Genomic DNA, 7,882 nt, shown 5'->3' on the forward strand with positions numbered 1-7,882 from the left:
TAACTGATGGTATATGAAGGGGATTATAATCAATGTAATGAAACAAGTTATATGAAAAAAAAAAAAAATCAATTTGATAACACTTAACATCCAAAACAACAAATTATCTGTAATACCCAATACTCGTTTTCAATGAACACGTCGGTCTGTTTTAAAAAAAAAAAAAAGCCTATGGTGCGTGCTAATCCCAAGCGGCCCCCCATCTGAGTACTAACCAGGCCTGACGCTGCTTAGCTTCAGAGATCAGAAGAGACCAGGCACATTCAGGTTGCTATGGACTTAGATGCTACAGTCAGCCTCTAGGCTCCCTAAGAGGCCTTCAGGGCAGGCCAGGGAGGAGTGTTTGCATGGACCAGCAGGACCCCGACCCCAAGTGCACACCTGGCTTCCAGGCCTAGGGACCAGAGGGGCTGGCTGAATGGGGAGCCCTGAAAAGGCAAAGCAGGCCGGCCAGGTGGCAAGGCTGATACACCCACAGGGAGCCGTGCCGCCCCTTTGCCCAGGTCCGGAAAGATGGCTGGGCCCACCCAACATCTTGGATCCCAGGACTCTGCTCCCCTGGGCCCAGAAGACTTTGAGCCCCCACAAATAACTGGTCAGGGACAAGCCTTTCCAGTGCTGACAGCACCACTCTGCCGCCCTCTGAATTCACTTCTCAGCTCCATGCCAAAGGGCTGCCAGCTCCATGCCAAAGGGCTGCCACCTCCAGCAACCGGGAGCGGGCCTCAGCCCCAGAAGGCTAGTGCTGTGGAGGAAGGGGGGGGCGGGGAAAGAGAGGGGGTCCGTGGTACATGTAAGCACGAGTTACTGGGATACCCCTGTGGACATCTCCCATACCCAGGCCTCTGCAGGCTCGCTGTTTGTAGGTACAAGCATGCCTATAGCAGCTGCCCACTGGCTGGCTACCTGTCTTAGCATCTGCACAGGGCTCCTTTTAAGCACCCCCGCCCCCCAACACCACCATCACCACCACCAGCGGGCCCATTGCCTGGCTCAGAAGAAGTCAGTCCCAAAGGGCCAAGAAGTGCCCTGAGCGCCCTGGAGAGCCAGTAACGCGTGGCCCGGGGAAGGCTGAGGCTAGGCATACAGCCAGGGCTGGCTCAGCCCTCTCTCACCTCTGTTTTTTGTGGGACCCTCGGTAAATCTCTAGGAGTGGGCAGTTCCTCCTGGGCAAGAGAGGGGGAGGGAAGAAGCTGATCCGTGCGAATGCACAAAACAAAAAGCCTACAACATGCGGTATTCTCAGGGGTTATCCCATCCAAGTACTAACCAGACCCGACCCTGCTTAGCTTCAGAGATCAGGAGAGTTCATGGTGGTATGGCCATAGACTCTATAGTCAGCCTCTCGGATCCCTAAGAGGCCTGCGGAGTGGGCCAGGCTGGGCATGAACGTTTGCGTGGACAGCGGTAGCAACCAGCAGGCCCGGACCCCAAATGCCCACCTGGGCTTCCAGGCCTAGGGCCCCGCGGGGCTGGCTGAATGGGGAGCCCTGATTGGCAAAGAATGCCAGCCAGGTGGCAAGGCTGGCACACCCACAGGGAGCCGCCCCTTTGCTCAGGTCCCAATAGCTGACTGGACCCACCCAAAGTCTTGGCATCCAGGAATCTGCTCTCTGGGCCCCAGAAGATTCTGGGCCCCCACAAATAACTGGTCAGGGCCCAGCCTATCCAGTGCTGACAGACACCACCCTCCTGACCTCTGAATTTACTCCACAACTCCATGCCTAGTGGCTGCCACCTCCAGTAACAGGGAGGGGACCTCAAGCCCAGAAGACTGGTGCTGTGGAGGAAGAGGGAGGCGGGGCTCAGTGATAACTGTAAGCGTGAGTTCCTGGGGGACCACTGTGGACATCTCTCACATGCAGGCCTCTGCTGGCTCGCTGTTTGCAGGTACAAGCATGCTTAAACCAGCTCCCCGCTGGCTTGCTACCTGGTCTAGCATCTGCACAGGGTTTCCTATAAGCACCCCCTCCCCACCACCACCAGGCCCATTGCCTGGTACAGAAAAAGCCAGCCCCAAAGGCCCAAGACCTGCCCTGAGCAAACTGGAGAGCCAGCAGCAAGTGTCCCAGGGTGGGCCTAGGCTAGGCATAAAACTGGTGCTGGCTCCGCCCTCTCCCTCACACTGTTTATTTTGGATCCCTAGGTAAATCTCCAGGGAGCTCTAGTAGCGTAGTGGTTACGAATCGGGCTGTGAACCGAAAGGTCACCAGTTAGAAACTACCAGCTGTTCCACTGGAGAAAGATGAGGCGTTCTGCTCCCGTAAAGATTTCCAGCCTCAGAAACCCTGTACAGGGTCACTATGAGTAGGAACCAACTCCACAGCACTTAACAACAACAACAACACGTAAATCTCTGGGACAGAAGGGGCAGCTTATCCCAGGCAAGAGAGAGAGAGGGAGGGCAGCAGCTGAGCCATGCGCATGTGCAAAACTAAAAGCCTACAGCACACTTATTCCCAGGAGGTCTCCCATCCAAGTACTAACCGAAGAGGGAGGGCCACACCCAGGCCTCTGCTGGCTTCCTATAAGCAACACCCACCCCAACAACACCAACATTTCCCACATCCAGCATCCCCTCCTTCTTCCTCCACAGCACCAGCCTTCTGGACCTGAAGCCCGCTCCAGGTTGCTGGAGGTGGCAACCAATTGGCATGGAGTTGTGATGTAATTTCAGAGGCTGGGAGGATGATGTCTGTTAGCATTGGACAGGCTGGTCCCTGACCAGTTATTTGTGGGGGCTCAGAGTCTTCTGAGCCATGGGGAGCAGATTCCTGGGAGTCAAGACATTGGGTGGTCCCAGCCATCTTTGGGGACCTGGGCAAAGGGGCGACTCCCTGTGGGTATATCAGCCTTGCTACCTGGTCGGCCTGCTTTGCCTTTTAGGGGCTCCCCATTAAACCAGCCCCTCTGGGTCCTAGGCCTGTGCACTTGGGGTCGGGGGCCTGCTGGTCCCTGCCACTGTCGGTGCAAATGCTCCTCCCCGACTGCCTCTCAGGCCTCTTAGAGAGCCAAGAGGCTGACTGTAGCATCTGTGGCCATACCACCCTGAATGCTCCTGATCTCTTCTGATCTCTGAAGCTAAGGAGGCTCTGGCCTGGTTAGTACTAGGATGGGAGACCGCCTGGGAATACCACATGCTGTAGGCTTTTTGTTTTGCGCATGAGCATGGATCACCTGCTGCCCTCCCTCTCTCTCTCTTGCCCAGGAGGAGCTGCCCCCTCAAGGAGATTTAACTAGGGACCCCAAAAAACAGCCGAGAGAGAGGGCAGAGCCAGCGCTGGCTTTATTCCTAGCCTCAGCCCTCCCAGGACCATAAGCTACTGGCTCTCCAGGCCGCTCAGGGCATGTCTTGGCCCTTTTGTGTTGGCTTCTTCTGAACCAGGCAAAGGGGTTGTTGTTGGTGGAGGGATGCTTATAGGAAGCCCTGTGCAGATGCTAGGCCAAGTAGCCAGCCAGCGGGAAGCTGGTTTAGGCTTGCTTGTACCTACAAGCAGTAAGCCAGCAGAAGCCTGGATGTAGGAGATGTATGCAGGGGTCCCCCAGGAGCTCCGCTTTCATGCACCCCAACCCCCCCTCTCTCTTCCTCCACAGCACCAGCCTTCTGGGCCTGAGACCTGCTCCCTGTTGCTGGAGGTGACAGCCACTTGGCATGGAGGTGTGAAGTGAATTCAGAGGCCTGGAGTGTGGTGTCTGTCAGCAGTTGTCAGGCTGGTCCCTAAACAGTCATTTCTTGGGCCTGGGAACAGATTCCTGGGAGCCAAGACATTGGGTGGCCCCAGCCAGCTTTTGGGACCTGGGCAAAGGGGTGGCTCCCTGTTGGTGTGACAGCCTTGCCCTCTTACCTGCCTGCTTTGCCTTTTTGGGGCTCCCCATTCAGCCAGCCCCGCTGGGCACTAGGCCTGGAAGCCCAGGTATGTGCTTGGGGTCGGAGGCCTGCTGGTCCCTGCCCCTGTCTGTGCAAATGCTCCTGCCTGGCCTGCCCTGCAGGCCTCTTAGGGAGACTGTGGGTATACCACCCTGAATGTGACTGATCTCTTCTGATCTCAGAAGCTAAGCAGGGTCTGGCCTGGTGAGTACTTGGATTGAAGACTGTCTGGGAATACATGTGCTGTAGGTTTTTGTTTTGCTCATGGCTCACCTGCTGCCTTCCCTCTCTCTCTCTTTCCCGGGAGGAGCTGCCCCCTCCCAAATATTTACCTATGGACCCCAAAATAACTGTAGCAAGAGAGGGTGGAGCCAGTCCCGGCTTTATGACTAGCCTAGGCACTCCCCGGGCCATGCACTGCTGCCTCTCCAGGTTGCTCAGGACACGTCTTGGCCCTTTTGGGCTGGCTTCTTCTGAACCAGGCAATGGTCCCGGTGGTGGTGGTTGTGGTGATGTTGGGAGGGGAGGCGGTGCTTATAGGAAGCCCTGTGCAGATGGTAGGCCAGGTAGCCAGCCAGCGGGGACTGGTTTAGGCATGCTTGTACCTACAAACAGCGAGACGGCAGAGGCCTGGATGTGGGAGATGTCCGCTGGGTTCCCCCAGGAACTCTCGCTTACACACAACCCAACAAACCCTCCCTCTTCCTCCACAGCACCAGCCCTCTGGGCCTGAGGCCCTCTCCCAGTTGCTAAAGGTGGCAGCTACTTGGCATGGAGGTGTGAAGTTAATTCAGAGGGCAGGAGGGTGGTGTCTGTCAGCACTGCACAGGCTGGTCCCTGACCAGTTATTTGTAGGGGCTCAGAGTCTTGTGGGGCCCGTGGAGCAGATTCCTAGGAGCCAAGACGTTGGGGTTTCGGGACCTGGGCAAAGGGACTGCTCCCTGTGGGTGTGTCAGCCTTGCCAGTTGGCTGGCCTTCTTTGTCTTTTCAGGGCTCCCCATTCAGCCAGCCCAGCTGGGCCATAGGCCTGGAAGCCCAGGTGTGCACTTGAGGTCGGGGGTCTGCTGGTCCCTGCCCCTATTGGGCCAAACGCTCCTCCCCAGCCCACCCAGAAGGCCTCTTAGGGATCCCAGAGGCCAACTGTAGCATTTATGGCCATACCTCTACAAATGTGCCTGATGTCTTTGATCTCTGAAGCTAAGCAAGGTCAGGCCTGGTGAGTACTTGGATGGAACACCTCCTGGGGATACGCATGCTGTAGGCTTTTTGTTTTGTGCATGTGCATGGCTCAGCTGCTGTCCTCCTCTCTCTCTTGCCTGGGAGGAGCTGTCCCCTTCCGGAGTTTTACCTAGGGACCCCCAAAAAACAGTGGTGAGAGAGGATGGAGCCAGCCCTTGTCTTTATGCCTAGCCTCAGCCCTCCCTGGGCCAAGCACTCCTGGCTCTCCAGGCCACTCAGGGAACATCTTGCCCCTTTGGGGATGGCTTCTTCTGAACCAGGCAATGGGGTGGGGGTGGGGGGATGGGGTTGCGGAGGTGCTTATAGGAAGCCCTGTGTAGATGCTAGGCCATGTAGCCAGGCAGCGGGGATCTGGTGTAAGCATGCTTGTACCTACAAACAGTGAACAGACAGAGGACTGGATGTGAGAAGATAGTGTCTATGGACATACCACCCTGAATGCGCTTGATCTCTTCTGATCTCTGAACCTAAGCAGGGTTGGGCATGGTTAGTACTTGGATGGGAGACCCGCAGGGAATATTGTTGCTGTAGGCTTTTTTTGTATTGCGCATGCGCACAGCTCAGCTGCTGCCCTCCCTCTCTCTCTCTTGCCTGGGAGGAGCTGCCCCCTCCAGGAGATTTACCTAGGGACCCCCAAAAAATAGCGGCAAGAGAGGGCAGAGCCAGCGCTGGCTTTATGCCTAGCCTCAGCCCTCCTTGGGCCATGCGCTGCTGGCTCTCCAGGTCGCTCAGGGCATGTCTTGGCCCTTTGGGGCTGGCTTCTTCTGATCCAGGCAATGGGCCCCGTGGTGGTTGTGGTGGTGGTGGTGTTCGGGAGGAGGATGCTTATAGGAATCCCTGTGCAGATGCTAGGCCAGGTAGCCAGCCAGCCAGAGGGGAGCTGGTTTAGGCATGCTTGTACCTACAAACAGCAATCCGGCAGAGACCTGGATGTGGGAGATGTCCGCAGGGGTCCCCCAGGAACTCGCGCTTTCATGCACCGACACCCCTCCGCTTCTTCCTCCACAGCACCAGCCTTCTGGGCCTGAGACCTTCTCCTGGTTGCTGGAGGTGGCAGCCACTTGGCATGGAGATGTGAAGTGAATTCAGAGGGCAGGAAGATGTGGTCTGTCAGCACTGGACAGGCTTGTCCCTGACCAGTTGTTTGTTGGGGCTCAGAGTCTTCTGGGGCCCGGGAAGCAGAGTCCTGGGAGCCAAGACATTGGCTGGGCCCAGCCATTGTTAGGGACCTGAGCAAAGGGGCGGCTCCATGTCAGTGTGCCATCCTTGCCACCTGGCCGGCCTGCTTTGACTTGTCCCTGCCCCTTCCTTGAAAACACTCCTCCCTGGCCTGCCCCGCAAGTCTCTTAGGGAGCCCAGAGGCTGACAGTAGCATCTATGGCCATACCACTATGAATATGCCTGATCTCTTCTGATCTCTGAAGCGAAGCAGGGTCTGGCATGGTTAGTTCTTGGATGAGAGACTGGCTGGGAATATTACATGCTATAGGCTTTTTGTTTTGTGCTTGTGCATGGCTCAGCTGCTGCCCTCCCTCTCTCTCTCTTTCCTGGGAGAGGCTGCCCCCTCCGGAGATTTACCTAGGGACCCCCACAAAACAGCAGCGAGAGAGGGTGGATCCAGCACCAGCTTTATGCCTAGCTTCAGCCCTTCCAGGGCCACGTGCTGCTGGCTCTCCAGGACGCTCAGGGCACATCTTGGCCCTTTGGAGATGGCGTCTTCTGAACCAGGCAAGGGCCCGGTGGTGGTGCTGGTGGTGGAGGGGGTGCTTATAGGAAGCCCTGTGCAGATGATAGGCCAGGTAGCCAGCCAGCGGGGATCCGGTTTAGGCAAGCTTGTACCTACAAACAGCAAGCCGGCAGAGGCCTGGATGTGGGAGATGTCTGCAGGGGTTCCCCCAGAAACTCGTGCTTACATGCACCCTGAACCTCCCTCCCTCTTCCTCCACAGCACCAGCCTTCTGGGCCTGAAGCCCAATCCCTGTTGCTGGAGGTGGCAGCCACTTGGCATGAAGGTGTGAAGTGAATTCAGAGGGCAGGAGGTTGGTGTCTGTCAGCACTGGACAGGCTGGACCCTGACCACTTATTTGTGGGGGCTCAGAGTCTTCTGGGGGCTGGGGAGCAGATTCCTGGGACCCAAGACGTTGGGTGGGCCCAGCCAGCTTTTGGGACCTGGGAAAGGGGCAGCTCCCTGTGGGTGTGTCAGCCTTGCCACCTGGCTGGCCTGCTTTGCCTTTTCGGGGCTCCCCATTCAGCCAGCCCCACTGGGCCCTATGCCTGGATGCCCAAGTGTGCACTTGGGATCGGGGAACTGCTAATCCCTGCCCCATCATGAAAAAACGCTCCTCCCAGGCCCACCCGGAAGGCCTCTTAGGAATCCCATAGGCCAACTGTAGCATCTATGGCCATACTACCATGAATGCACCTGATCTCTTTTGATCTCGAAAGCTAAGCAGGGTCAGGCCTGGTGAGTACTTGGATGGGAGACCGGCTGGGAATACGCGCGCTGTACAATTTTTGCGCATGCGCATGCGCACGTCTCAGCTCTGCGCTCTCTCTCTCGCTCTCTCTCTCTCTCTCTCTCTCTCTCTCTATTTTTTCTTTAAGATTTTTTATTGTGAATTTGGTGAAGGTTTACAGAACAAATCAATTTTGCATTCAACAATTCATACACATTTTGTTTCATATAATTGTTGTAATCTTACAAAGTAATTCACCCATCCCACATCCTCATTTTATTTCCAGTTTCCTTTCTTCCTTATTTTCTAACCCTTCATG

General features: G+C 56.4%; 1 pseudogene; it reads left to right on the forward strand.

The window, feature by feature from the left end:
• Positions 1 to 7,882, forward strand: part of LOC102825041 — a 108,981-nt pseudogene that overhangs the window by 3,749 nt on the left and 97,350 nt on the right.

This window comes from Chrysochloris asiatica, unplaced genomic scaffold, assembly GCF_000296735.1.
Source record: "Chrysochloris asiatica unplaced genomic scaffold, ChrAsi1.0 scaffold00186, whole genome shotgun sequence".
Lineage (NCBI taxonomy): Eukaryota > Metazoa > Chordata > Mammalia > Afrosoricida > Chrysochloridae > Chrysochloris > Chrysochloris asiatica.